Raw genomic sequence first — 15,433 nt, 5'->3', positions numbered from 1 at the left:
AATATTCTATTTGACTTCCATGTTTTTCTCTTGCAAATTATTGCTCTAGTCGAGGGACACCTCAGATTTTTACTTGTCTCTTTCCTATCAGCCCTTTAAGAATAAGAACTCAGAGGTCATGAGAAAGGTGTTTTGATTTTTTTTTTTTTCTCAAACAATATCCCATTCCCTCCGGCAGGAAAGTTTCTTACCTTATTATTGACAGAAGCCTATTGACCTAGAGTAACTAGAGGTCCTTGATGTCTGACACTGGGCCGCTGTCATTTCTAGCCCTGTCTGGATGGCTATTGAGATATGATTCCCATACCATACAAAGCACACATTTAAAGTGTACAATAGAATTGTTGGGGGGCAAGCATTTTCATACCTCTGCACTCCAAATGCTGCCATTGATTTTACCCATTCAGTGTCTGTGGATGGTAACCATGAGCCATGGAATTTCTGGTAGAGTTGCAATTTCAAGAAATTGATCATTTTAAAAATATATAAGTAAATAGGACTTAATTTCCTTAGTGTTTTAAAAATTCAAAAATCCTTATTTTTTTTTCTGGCCTTGTATCTTGAGCCATGTTTCGGGTATTTGTGAATCATATTAAAAAGAACACTAAAACAAGGTTGGGGTTATATGGGGGACATCAATAGTTAACTGCTCACTTCTCCCTTCAAACCGATATTCTATCAATATTAGTTTAATATTTATCTGGAGGCCAAAGAGAAAGTGGGTTTCAATTATTTCAGACTTCTCACTGTATGCCATATAATGTCTTTTCATCTTATATCATGTGCATTAATCCTATTTAATAATTCACAAATCTTATAAATAATTAAAGCAAAGTAAGAAACGTGGCACATATTTTTGTTACATGCTATTTCTTACATCCTACAACTCTTTGCGAGTTATTGTAACACCTGAAATTCAGGCAGTCACTAACTCCTTCTTGGTAAAGTGGACTTGGTTTACATTATTAGCTTTCAGAAATTCCGCTGAGACTGCTAACTTCACATGACTGTGTGCCAGCTGAGTTCAGTGGTGCTCTTTATAGAGGGCTTATCAGTGAGGACTTAAAATCTATTTCCATTCAAGGTAGTTTTATTATTCTGGTTATTTAAGAAGCTGAATGAGGAGACCCGAATATGCACATTGAATTAACTGGTACAATATTTTTGATTTCTTCCAGTAAGTTTTATTGACCCTTCAGGCTGGAGCTCTGGGAACCTGCCTGTCTAAGTTGCTTCTTAATCCTGTGTGGTTTCACACCAATGTAAGAGTATTGCTAAGGTTATAGTACTGAAAACTTCATAGAAAAATTAAATAACAGAGAGTCTAAAACCTTTTTTTTAATTTTAACTCAGAATGAAGTTTGACCTTTTGGGACCCCCTAATAAAGGTACCAAACTCTTCCTAAATTCATTGTAAGATGTGACCATCCAAAATATTTTCTTAATGATGACATTTCAAACAATAAAGAAAGAAAGGAACTCAAGAAGCATAAAAGATGTTAAAAGGATTTGTGAAAGAAAGGGTATAGAGTTATTTTTTCCTACTATCATAGTTTTGGTTTAATTTCATGTTAGCTTAATTATGGCTATTTTAAGTATTGTTTATGATAACAATAATGCAAAACCATCTTACTATTCATAAACACCTTTATCTGTTATAGCCAGATATATTCTATTAAGTTTTAGTTAGATATTTTTCTCCTTATATGCGTACATATATGTGTATATATGTTAAATATAGTCTGTGCTTTGTATGAATGACATCTGATTTACTCCAGTTATTCAAATAGTCTGTGTATGAATTGCCTAACAAACCTTTACAGAAATAATTTGACTTTACTTGAAAATGACTTTGTATATCATTTTCCCAAGAAAATGGAGCTAAATATTGATACATGCCTAAAATTTCGAAAAACAGACTAAAGTGTAATTGGAAAAAAATATACCAATTCCTGTTGTGGAGCGAATGCGAGTGAACGACCACTGGAGTCCAGACCAAATTAAAATTTAGGGAGCCTTTAATAGCCGGCTAGCGACTGCTCTGCCTTTCTCCACGCAGGGAGTCCAGAGAGCAGCCCCGACCCTTTGTGCGGGACCACTTTTAAGCACATTAACCACATCCTGTTTTTGCAGAACAAGAAATCCAAGGCAAAACAGTTTTTCCTAAGCAACGTCAGGATCATGCCATTGATGACCATGTTATTTACAGGGTCATCCTGTTTTTCAGAAAGCTGACAGTGATCTATGAAAGAAGGCCTATGTGCTGGGAAGGGGCCATGAGACCGTATCTCAAGGCCTGGCCTGGTGTCAGCATTGACAACTCTATCTGGGGCATAGTCCATGGTCTCTCTGGAATGGGCAAAAATTCCCACGCTCCAACATTCCCCACTGGTTTTATGTACATGAGTCAAATCATTGACTCTTTTGGGTCATTGTTGGTGAGGGAGTTATATTGACCTATGCAGTGGTTCTCATGGAGGTTCCTGCTCATGAATTCTGTTCCAGTAAGGAAGGTATGATTCTCTGTATTTATCTGTCTCTCCAATTGTGGGAACAGAGGTTTGCCCCATGACCTCACTTCTCTGATGGATCTAAGAAGAGTTGTTAATTTTTCAGTTTGTTCAGATTTTTATTTATTTTCAGGATGGAATGGTGACTTCTGAGCTCCTCACATGCTGGAGTGGAAACCAGAAGTTACTCTGACTCCTTTACAAATATATTTACCTACAACATCTGTGGAGTGCCATCAATTTTGATTATTACTGGCTTACAGTAGGGTAGGCTTGGATTTCCTTATTTTGCAAAATTTGGGTCATTAGGGACATTTTTTGTTTGTTTGTTTGTTAAAGTTCTGGTACATCTGGTTCTCACTTTGTCCAATAAAGTGAAAAAGCAAAATCCTGATTGTCAGCCTCTGAGGCAGCAGAGGATTCACTGTGGAACATGACTCTCCCTTGTCTGTCCCTCCCAATAAACAATTGCTCACTGTAGGCCCAGGGTCCCACCCAAGGTAAATGACTCAATTGCAATTTCAAAAATATCATAAGCAAGCACAGAATATTTGTGCAGGGGAACGTTCACCAAGTTATGTCTACTTTAATTACTATGGCATTGAGCAGAAAATCCCAAGAGCAATAAACCTAAGTATTGTCATAAACATTAGAAATACTGTTCAATGTTGGACTTTTGCCTTTATTGTCTCTTTTTAATCCTTTTTTAAAAAATGCAAAAAAACATTTTTCCCATAAAGCAAAAAAAAGGCACAAAATGAGTGAATTCCAAGATGCATCTTTGTTGTTTCACTGTCCTATTGTTAAAGAAAATTGCCAAAATTCATTTTGACCCAATACTGGTTAGCCTGTGCAATGGTTTATTCCACAGACATTTATTGATTCTCTAGTCCCACTTTGTTGCCTATGATCAGTATGAGGTCTGAAAAAGCACTTTTTAAAAATTGTGGATTTCAGTGTTAATTTCTGAAGCATAGAATATTTGGTTTCTTTTTTTTTCTACTTTCAAAAATATTTAATAAATTATAGATTTTTGAGCAAAAGACTCATTTAATATGATGTTAATCAGAGAAAACAACTGCGGAGAGGTCTTGGTCTTGGAAGATTGGTCTCTCATCTTTATGCCAGCTCCCTTAGCAAAGTTCTGCAATCTTTCCCAGATCTGGTTCCAATTAACCTCCTCAAGAGAATGTTTCTAACTCCTCCTGTGAGTGATTCCTCCTTCTCTGCCCCACAGGACTCTGATATAACTAATATAAGTGTTCTATGGTTCTCTGACTTGGAATAAAACAGAGGGTGATATTCTTAATGGGCCCTTTCTTAAGAATCCCCCATTTATCATAATTTAAAAACACTAGTTAATTTATATGCACTTGCCCCTACTCCATATACTGTAAGCTACACAAGAACAGGAACCATATGTCACCCATCTCTGAGTGAACAGAGCTCATCCCTCCTATAATAAATGCCATTTATTTATTTCATATGATTTGGTAGTTGATAAAATCTAATGTTTTATGACTATTCCATATATGTTATGTATATTCCAAACAGGCCAGCAAGCGTGCTCCACAAAAATAGGTGTGTGCGTTCTCTTTTTGTTTTCTTCAGTTCTGGTTACATGGAAAATGGTCACTAAGTAGATGCTGTAATTCTCTGACTTGAAAGAAGACAGAGGGTGATATTAATGATTCCTCCTTATAGGAGAGGGGAATCTTATCCTTTCTTAAGATTCCCCTATCCTATATAATAAAAGCCTAATATGCGAAGTGTCCGACTGTCCATTCGACCATGCAACCAGTCGCTATGACATGCACTGACCACCGGGAGTAGACGCTCCGACTGGTAGGTTAGCTTGTTGCTCAGGTCCACCCAATCAGGACTGGGCAAAATGGGCGGGACACCCCCTGGACCCTCCTGCAGTCCCTCCCCAGCCCCGGTGGGGTCCCTCAGCCTGGCCTGCACCCTCTCACAATCCAGGACCCCTCGGGGGATGTCAGAGAGCCAGTTTCAGCCCAATCCCCGGAGGCCAGGCTGAGGGACCCCAGTTTATCATAATTTAAAAGCACTTGTTAATTTACTTGCACATTGCTCATATCAAGTGGAAATTTAAATGAAGTAGTTTAATCTAGTATTTTGGGCAGCTAAAAATATGTGCACAATTGTTCACTCCTGGAGGGCAAGGAAGGTGCCAGCTTATCTTGCACTACAGAGTACATTAAACAGCACAGGTACTATAGCTGTTTTTAAAAATACTCTCTTATGACAGAGCTGATTCATCGGGCTGGAAAGCTATGAGCAAGCAATTTCTTTGCAGGTCAGAATTGGATCAAGGATACATTTGGCATCATTGCCCATTCTCCAATTCAAACTCTCTCCCCCACGTCCCTTTCTTTATAATATGACCAATCTAACAGAAGAGGAAAGTTGCCAGCATTCTCTTGTGAATGTGCATTGGCAATAAGTCCAGTGTTAATCTATCCTCAGGCCTGAAGGCCAGATGGGACCTGAGGTGGCCTGTGAGTTGTTCACTGTTCAGACAAGAAAAATGATTTAGGACATTATAAATTGTCAGGCAAATTCATTTAGGCTAATACAGGCAAAGTTTCCTTTTCCTAGGAAGCCACAAAGATTTTTAGTTGAATTATTCAGGTAATTGCTTAAATGTGTTTTGCTTTTTTGGGTGGCTTTTGTGTTTTCTCTTCTTGCCTATTTATTGACAAGATGGTCAGTAAATCTCCTGGAAGAAGTTGACACTTGACACCTGGCCAACAGTCATCTTTTCCACCCTCAAGCCTGACATCATTCTGGGTGACTCAATATGACAACCTCTCCTAGACTCACACATGGTTCAGTGCCTGCCTCACCTTCAAGGACCTCCCTCACCACACACACTCAGGCACCATTCCATAGCCACACCCTAGACCTGTCACATCCGGATTGGTTCACCTCTCAAATAAAGATTCACACTCATTCTTAACCACCACATGTTCCCAACCACATTCTCTCTCTCTCTCTCTCTCTCTCTCTCTCTCTCTCTCTCTCTCTCTCTTTCTCATTATTGTTCCCAACACACTTGTTTTCTGACATCTTTATTTTAGAGTCCCTGATCCCTCTCCCCATTTAGTCCCTCCTGTCTCACTTATTCCCTATACATGCCATCACTTCATCCCTTTGTTTACTAGTATTCTAAAACCTCTTATTCTATCGTCTTCCCCTCACACTGCATGGAAGAAAACCCCACAAACCTTAATAAAGCTAATTTCTATCCTCTCCTTTTGCATTCAGCTCATTGACATTGCACTAGAAAGATCATGCCATACCCAAGATTGGTCCACCATAGACTTATGTCTCTAATTTTGGTGAGGAACTTGCAAGTTCCTGACAACACTATTATATTTTTCCTGGCCAACATGCTCTCATTCCATGTGGCATTTCAGACAAAACCTATGCCTCTCAGAAGTACATCTCCTCCCTCCCATCTCCCCTTTACTATCAGCCTCTGATCTTGTCTTCTGTTTCATAGAGAAAATGAGTAATTATACAGTAATACTTTTAATTTACTTATATACAACTCTATTCTTATCTTCTCTCCCCTGTTAAAATAACAGAGATTATCCTCCTTTTCTTAAGGGCTTAAATATGGTTATTTTATTTCACTCTTTATACAGGGTGTCCCCCAAAAAATGTATACACACTTTTTTTCCTGATAGCTCAATAGATGTTTTTTTTTTCTTTAAGATTTAACCCATTGGAGTTAGTAATTATTCAAAGTGTATATACATTTTTGGGACATCCTATATTTAATATCTCTTCACTGGCATTGTGTGTGTGTGTGTGTGTGTGTGTGTGTGTGTGTGTGTGTGTTTCCAATGTGGGAAGTGGGAAGATTCACTTGTTTCCAATTCAGGCCCCTGCCCACTGTTCTCTCCCTAGTTTTCTTTTTCTATTCAAAGCCCATCTTCTTGAAAGAAATGTCCTTACTGATATCTCACAGTGCCCCTCCCAATCCTGACTCAACTTAGCCTTCATTCTTACTGCTCTATTCAGGCAGATTCTTAAAAGCCCACTAATGATTTCCTTGCAGCTAAGTTTAAGTAACATTGAAATGTCTTTATCTTACTGGATCTCTCACTGATAAAAATATAACTGATTACACACTCCTGAAAATACTTTCATATTTTCAATGTCACAGTACTCCCTGATTTTTCCCAATGTCTTTATGTGTTAATTCATGGTTACCTTGATGACTATCTTCTCTTCCTCAGCCCATACTTTTTTGAATTGGTGCTACTCAAAGTGTTGTCTTCAATGCTTTTCCTATGTCATTTCACAAGTCATGGTAGGCAAAATAACCCTCTCCTCGGAGATTGTCACATCCTAATTGCCACAACCTGTTTTACCTTGTGTAGCAAAAGGGGCTATGTAGATATGATCAAATTAAGGACCTTGACAAGGGAAGATTATCCTGGATTAACCAGGTGAGCTAATATAATCACAAGAGTCCTCAGGGAAAAAGGAATGCAGGAGAATCAGTAAAGGAGCTGTGGTGATAGAAGCAGAGGTTGGAGCAATGCAGACAGCAGGAAAAGGTAAGGACACAGATTCTCCTCTGGAGCCTCCGGGAGGAATGCATATTTGCTGACACCAGACACTGTGAGGCCCACTTCAAATTTTCTGACCTCTGGAACCACAGATAATACATTGTGTTGTTTCAGGTCACTAAGTTTGTGATCATTTGTTATAGCCGCAGTAGAAATGTATAATAACCCTCTTCCTGGACAATCTCATCTGAGACTTCAGGTCTTTATTCCTTACCCATCTTTGTTCAGAAGGATCCCGAATCAGTTATGATAATTTCATTGTTGTAACAAACTCATCCCCTAAACATAATACAGTTTACATATTGGGTGGGTGAACAGGTCAGCAGAAGGGCTCTTCCTCAGTCGTTCAGTAACTCAGGCTGACAGAAGTCATGCTATCTTCAATGATGCTAACAAGAAAAGGAGCATGGGAGAAAGACCGTGGACCAGTGCAGAGATTGTTTTATAGGTCTGGCACACAAGTGGGGTATGTTTCTTCTCACATTCCACTGGCCAAGTTTTGGTCACATAGCAGTATCCAATTGCAAGGGATACAGGGTAGTGTAGTCTACTCATGTGCCCAGGATGAAAGAGAAAACATGGATTTTGTTTAATAGCTTTTAAAAATATCTCCCAGATCTATATTTCTAAGTCTGGTCTATATTTGGAAAACTAAAGCCACATAGCCAACTTCTTACTGGATATCTTTGCCCAAAGGCATCTAAGAACCTTGAACTCAGAATTTTAAGAACTGAATTCATCATCTCCTCACTGTTTTTCCTCTGGTGTATCTGTGTCAGCGAAGGGGAGCACTGTTACCCCACCCAGAAACCTAGGGACATCTATAACTTCTCTCACACCATTTAATTAATCACTAGGTAAATCAATAGTGGATAAAAGAATTATGTTTCAATTCTGTTCATCTCTCAGCATTACTGCCACCACCCTAATCCATGCTATCACTATCACTCACCTAAACTCCTGAAAATGCTTCATGATTTGGGTCTATTCTTAATCCCCACATATCCATTTTTCACACTATAGCCCAAAGATCTGTGAATGTTTTCCCATTTTGTGCCATTCCTCGGTTCAAATGAGTGGTAACCTTTCCCAGTATTCCTAAGACAAAGTCAAAACTTAACATGGTTTCCAAGACTCTTCATGACCCACCTTTTACGTGTGCTCCTGCCGCACCTCCAGCCTTTCCCCACACCACTCGGTACTATTGTCTCACCAAGCGCTGTTCAGCTCCTTTAAGGCTCCGTGTTGTCTCTTGCATCTGAATCTTCATACATCCTCTTCCCCTTGCCTGGCTTATCTCTCTCTCCCCTCAGACTTTACCATTCAACTCTTATTTATCTTTCAGACATCAGCTCGAAAGTCATTTCCTCTGAGAAACATCCCCGATATCCTGCAAGAACATGGGCCCATATCATCTCTATTTGTATAACTGTCGGTCTTTCCTGAGAAATTGCAGGTTATGTGAGGGCAAGGAAAAAATCTGTCTTATTCTTATCTTCAACACCTAGAAGAGTGCCTGGGACACAGTAGTGCCAAGTAAATATTTGTTTGAAGAATGAACAGATCTTCATTTATATGTACTTAAGGCTTATGAAGCTAGGTAAAGACCAAGGTCTGGTTCCCACTTTTACTTCTAGTTTCTTTACTGGTTAAAATGAACATTAATAAAAATAGTAGCTGCGGTCATGGCATGATCCTTAATCACAAACAGCAGCTATATCCTATGTGTCCTGTCTACAGATATCGTTATCAAATTAACCCATTCATAGCAACTCAAAGGGACACAAAAATAGCAAAAACTACTGTTCAGTATAGGTCAAGAATGCTTTACAAATAAACACAAAAACAAAGCAAAAAGATTTTTCTAATTCAAGAAAATGTGTGTGTGTGTGTGTGCGTGTGTGTGTGTGTGCGTATCCCCTGATTTTTGAGAGTTCGTGTTATACCACTTTGCTCTTATGACTTACATAGTATGGTAATGGCTTTTTTTTTTGTAAAAGAAAAATTCCTCTTCATTTTCTCTTGGTTATTAAGAAAAAAAGGTACTAATGCAAGTATTTCATTAAAATGAAGTAGAATAACTTGAACTTTTGTAAAGGGCATACTCTTTGCTTTACCCACTTTGGCTTTCTAAGGGTTTCCTAGGAACCCTCTACTTTCAAACAGTGGGGGAAACTTATATCTAAAACATATGATATATGTATAGACATATGTACATATATATGTGTGTGTGTGTGTATATATATATATACACACACACATGTTTTACATATAATTTTCTTTTAACTCAACTTCATGAGTTTATAGCAACATGAAAAATACATAAATTTTATGTTACCAAATGAACTACTAGCTAAAATTCAAGCCACATTTTTATTCAAAAAGGGCTTAACATAGTTATAATCAGGAATTTTGTCCAACACTTTCTTATATGACAAAAGAAGAAGAATTATTTTGAAATGATTATGGTCAATATGTTGAACATTTCTCTAAATCAAAGAAAGAACATTTCTAATTATGAGGAATAAAGTACATTTGGCTAACTTCAATCTTGCAATAATTTGTTTAAAACATAAATCATTTTGGTATGAAAAAATTTTAAAGGATGCCTAATAAATAATAAGATATATTTTAGTGTCCTAAACTATGTTGCTATCATGTTAGGAATAAGATTTCAATTATTCCAAAGTCTGAAAATTCAGTTACTATTCCCAAGGAAACATAATCCATTTCCCTAGTGTACAATTCTGTTTTTGAAAGAAGTTCTTTTAAGAGAAGTCAAGGCAATCTTTTATTTGGCACATCAAGGAATTCAATAAAATATTATGGGGAGGAATGGATCTACATAAGATTTAGGGGCTTTGATTTGCATTTAAATGCTATCATTTCTTGAAACCAGTCTATGACATTTTCAGTGGAGAGTTTAATAAATGACGTAATACTATACATCAGTATTAAATACATATAATAAAATAACACTGACTGTAAAAGTATGCATACAATTTGTCTTCAATGAAAAAAGAAAGTAAACATTTTTTATTAGAAGATAAACAGAAAAACATTTTTCTGATTAGGCTGAATGAGTTAGTGCCCCTAAGTCAATTCCTGCTCTAAGTAATTTGGTGAGTAGTTTGGTGTTTTTGTCTATAGTAATACTAGTAATCTCACAATTTTCTTTGAGTTTGGGGAAGTAAATTATTTGATAATAATAGTGAGGTTAAAAAAATGCTCTGATTGATACTTAGAGACTCCAAACTGTTAAGGGAGCCACAGAAAACATCACTCACAAAGAGGGGAGAATAAAGATATGAAACTTAAAAAGAGGAAAAAAAAAATATATGGCTCCCAGGAAATGGAGGAGGAAGAGTGAAAGAAGTAGAAAAACTGTAAAAGAAAAATGAAACTATACACATAAGTGAGGCAATAGTTCTAGAAATCATCTACTTAGGATCTGGAGTAGCCTTGCAAGATTCTTGCCAGACTCATTGCAGGGCTTAAGGGATGACTGTCTGCTTCACCATGGCAAGTCTAATCCAACTGTGACCTTTATCTGAACTAATTAGCTCACCTCATCAATGTGGTGACATAAAGTTGATTATGCTTCCACATAGTTGAACTTCAACTGAAGAATTGACCCTGAAAGTTGTAGTGAAAATTTTTATTTATGTAATCAACTAGAGGCCTGGTGCATGAAATTTGTGCACTGGGGGGGGGGGGGGGGGGCTGTTCCTCAGCCCAGCCTGCACCCTCTCTAATCTGGGACCCCTCGGGGGATGTCTGACTGCCAGTTTAGGTCTGATCCCACAGTCCTCTCACAATCCGGGACTGCTGGCTCCTAACCACTTGCCTGCCTGCCTGCCTTATTATCCCTAAAACCACTTCTGCCTGCCAGCCTGATCACCCCCTAACCACTCCCCTACTGTCTTGTTTAACACCTAACTGCCCTCCCCTGCTGGCCTGATCTTGCCCCCAACTGCCCTCATCTGCCAGCCAATTTGGTTCTGATTGGTATGTTTCTATGCCAGTCAGTGTCAAAAGCTCCACCTCCTAGGCAGCCATTGGCTCCTCACCCTTCGCCCAGATCTGGTTCTGATTGGTCAGTTTCTATGCCAGTCAGCGTCTCTGGGCCTATCATCGGGGCCTGATCAGAAAGGTGGGGCTGATCAGCAGCCCAGGGGGAGGCCTGGAGAGAAATGGGAGGTGTGGCTGCTGGCCAGGCCTGGAAAGAAAGAGAGAGGCAAGTGCTGATCAACAGCTGCCACAGAGGTTACAGATCAGACCCTGCTTCTCTCTTCAGGCCTTTCTCTGGACCTGATTCACAGCCCCCTCAGCAGTCAGTGCTGGGTCACCACACCTGCAGCCATAGCAGTCAGTGCTGGGTCGCCATGGTAAAATTTGTGGTAGTGGGGGACTGCGTTCTCGGTTTTTTGTTGTTGTTTTTTACTGATGGGTCTTTATTGCCTACCAGCCGCCATCAGTGTCCCAGCCACATGCTGGGTCCAATCAACTCTGAGGTCATGGAAAATGTGGCCACAGTTCAGCTCTCTCCTCCCAGGGGATGAAGGTACTCCCTGGGGCAGACAATGTAGCAGAGGGCCTCAGAGTGAGAGGCAGAGGGCTGAGTAGCATTCCCTGTGGAGAAGGATGGGAGAGAGGGCCCTTCTTGACGCCCACCATGGAGGGATGGCTCAAAGAGAAGGGCAGGGTGGTGTCATCCTAAGAGGGAAGGACACCAGAGGCAAAGAGCACAATGAAGAGGATGATGATAAAAACAATCACACAGATGAGGACAATCATCTTCACGTTCTTCCACCAGAACTTCCGAGCCACCTTCTGCGATGTTGTCTTGAAGTGCTCAGATGTGGCTTCCAGATCCTCTGTCTTGTTGCAAAGATGATCCAAGTTTTCTCCTCGGGCCAGGATCCACTCACATTCTGGGTCATAATATTCTTGACTCCCTCCACCTCACTTTGCAGGTTCCACACTCGATCATTTCCTTCACTTCCACTGGCCTCCTCTATGTCTCAGCAGCTCAGGCCAGTCAGCAGCTCATGCCACGGCAACCCAGCACTAACTGCAGGACTGACTTCCGGTTGGTTGAGCCTCCGGTCATTGTGCATGTGACAGACTCAGGGTTTTTATATATTAGGATGATTTTTGAGTTTTTAACATATGTTAGAAATGTACTTGATTTTTGGAATTAAAATGATAACTAATGCATTCACACTTGCCAGGTATTGTTCTGAACACTTAACATAACTCATTTATTCCTAGCAACAACCTAATGAAGGAGCTCTTGTTATTATCTCCATTTTACAGGTAGAAAAATTGAGGCATAGAATGGTTTCATGCTCATGGGAATAGTTAAATGGTGCAACTCTTGACAAGTGAGACCAATTGGGGAATTGCATAACACAACAGTTGCAGTGTGACAAGGGATATAATAAAAACATGTGCAGGATGTGACAGAGAAGCAGGAGTCGGGCAACTAACACAAACCAAGGGTATCAAATAAGGCTTTTCAGGAAATGGTACCCGAACGAAGTCCTAAAGAATGCACAAGGTTCAGACAAGAGAAGAATGAAAAGAAGGCTTCAAAGACAGGTGAGGAGCATTAGAGAAATCCCTAGCACCAGAAAGAGCACAGATGTTCTCAAAGCAGCACAAAAGTCAGGAGTATATGGCAGGAAGTGGGAAATGCAGGTGGAGAAGTGACTAGGGGCCAAGCCCTGAAAAGCCTGCTTCACCATGAACGCCATAGGAAGCCACCAAATGAGTATTGCTTATTGGTTAAAGCACAGTTTTGGGGGGTTTGTTTGCTTGTTTTTATTGAGCCCGACCTTGGTTTTGAATCTGTTTCTTACTCATTTTGTGACTGTGGGCAAATTACTCCACTGGACCGCCACTGCTCTGTTTGTAAGACAGGATGAAGTGGGATGATGCTTAGAAATGACTCAGTAAATGCAGTGGCCATTAATGTCTATGACAAATTGGAGAAGATAGGAAGAAAGGATACTAGTTCAGTTTTTATTTCAGTAACTCAGTAGTGAGATGATGGTTCTTAATGGGGTAGAGGTGAGGACAGATTTTACCCCTCTCAGGGGGCTTTTGGCAATGTCTGGAAGCACTGTTGGTTGTCACAATGGGGGGTGGATGACACTGGCATCCAGTGAGCAGAGTCCAGAGATGTTGCTAAATATTCTATAGCACACAGGACAGCCCTGCATAAAAAAGAATTATCCAACCCAGTATATCAATAGTGCCAATGTTGACAAGCCCTGTCCTAAGCTAAGGTATGGGTATGGAGATGGGATGAAGTGAATAGATTGAAGTAATGATAATGAAGCTAAATGGAAGGGTCTTGGGAACTGACTTAATGGGGAAGTGCCATGATTACAGGGATGTGGTACAAGTTTTTTATCCTAGCACCTATTAGAATGCCTTGCACATGTATGGTATTCCAAACTATTTGTTGAGTGAAAAAGGAATGAATATGTGAGTGAGTGAATGAATGAATGAATAATTGGATGAATGAAGAGAGGAACAGAAATTTAGAATTTTCATCAGTTTTTTTTTCCTTGGGCCACTCAATTAATACTGGTGGCAGCCTCTGCAATGCAGGACATAAAAAGAGGAGATGGACTTGGGGGAAACTGGGGAGTTCTGTAGTGGACTTGACATGCCTAAGATGATCACATTTACAGTACAGAAGACCCAATTGTTTAGTTGTTCAATGCCTCAATTATTGATTCTGATAGATGGGATAAAACTTTTAAAAATGGAAAATCCCCTTAAAAAGGGTCTTTGAAAATAATATTGGATATTTATAAATTATAACTGAGGGAAAATTCAAGTTCTTATAATAGCTAGAGAAATCTTCATGTTTGCATTTATTGCTTTTTCTGAGGAAACCATATTTTTAAACTCCCCTTGAATGCTTTTCTCTTGCTTAATCTCACTATTTTGTCTCTGAAGTGAAGAAAAAAAAATCTACTCATGCCATTTTAGCACTAGAGGAAGTGGGATTATTTTTATCCTCAGCTTGTCCACCTTCATCCCTTCTTCAAAGCCTTTCTGTCCTCAAGGGCCCATCTACCATTGACCTATCCAATGTCCCCTCAAACCAGAATGGAGATATTTGTCCCCAGGGTTCCCTTGGCCTACACTCAGAGAGTGCCACCCAATTACCTTGTTGAGTGGTTTCTATGCCACTGGTGAAACACAGGACTGTTACAGGTACCAGGGACTAATGTCATTGATGCTGCTATTTGTACCCTGGTCATCCCACCCTGGGCATAATACTTCTCTTCACACGTCTTTGACATGAAAAGAATACTGCTTTTTTTAAAGCATCTTCTCATTCCCAAGATCCACCCTGTTCTTTTGATTTATGAACCATTTAAGGCAAATTTTTTGAGACCTGGATCATAGTGTCTTTGCAAAGTGTTACATCACAGCCAGAAGAGAACTCACGAACCTTGACTCTTTATATCTCAGAGTGAGTTCCTTGCAGGCCATGGCACCTCTTGGTGGATGGACCTCACCTCTCCTTTTTGCTCAAGAGTGTTACTCTCAGTTATCCTCATGTCCTCAGCAATCATATGATTACCAGCTCCACACATTTTCCTCTTCGGATTTTCCAGAAATTTTAGGAGTCTTAATGCAAACAGAACATATGAGGGCCTGACTTGGTATTTCAATCTGGTCAAGGTGTATACCCAGAATATGTCCCACACCTGCCCTTTCCTACATACATTTTCAATTAATCACATTCTATTTTTATATTGCTCTTGGCTGGAATCTTATTCTTGGACCATCTGCATTTGCTGACTTCTTAAGCCCAATGGAATTAGCTACTAGAAACATAGTCATAAAGACATCTGCATTTTGTCCTCCGTAGCATTTGTCATGCACCTTTAGGACACTACGTGCTGTCTAAGTAAAATCTTAGCAAACACATTTGAAAAGGCGTTGTGATTGGACTGAGTCCTTTCATCATGGCCTAAAATTATTTTTGGTCAGACTTTTAAATCCTAAGTCCACTTTGTGATTTCTGTGGTTGGGGAGTTTGGCAATTATGCTTTCCAAAAATAGTAAAACGTCAGGAAGAAGGCCCTGAACCTAGTGCAGATGTCAGCACCTTCATTTATAAGGACTCACACTGCCGTCATGGAAAACATGCTAATGCCAGAAAGAGGGAGGAGAGATTAAAGGAGCTCCAGAAGCAACAAGTTGGAGCTGGATTTCCTGGTGGGAGTGCGTGCAGGCACACATAGAAGGATGTAAAAACATTTGTAAAGATTTTTTTAAAATCTACCA

General features: G+C 39.6%; 1 pseudogene across 1 annotated transcript; it reads right to left on the bottom strand.

Annotated features, from left to right (window-relative positions):
* Nucleotides 1–11,830: 11,830 nt before the first annotated feature.
* Nucleotides 11,831–14,736, bottom strand: LOC308244051 (vesicle-associated membrane protein 8-like; annotated as a pseudogene). Its single transcript has 2 exons — nucleotides 14,685–14,736; nucleotides 11,831–12,131 (listed from the first exon to the last, which is right to left on the bottom strand). The product of its transcript is annotated as a vesicle-associated membrane protein 8-like (transcript).
* Nucleotides 14,737–15,433: the final 697 nt, after the last annotated feature.

Source organism: Plecotus auritus (genome assembly GCF_963455305.1).
Source record: "Plecotus auritus genome assembly, chromosome: 3".
Lineage (NCBI taxonomy): Eukaryota > Metazoa > Chordata > Mammalia > Chiroptera > Vespertilionidae > Plecotus > Plecotus auritus.
This window is presented reverse-complemented; position numbering and strand designations above follow the sequence as displayed.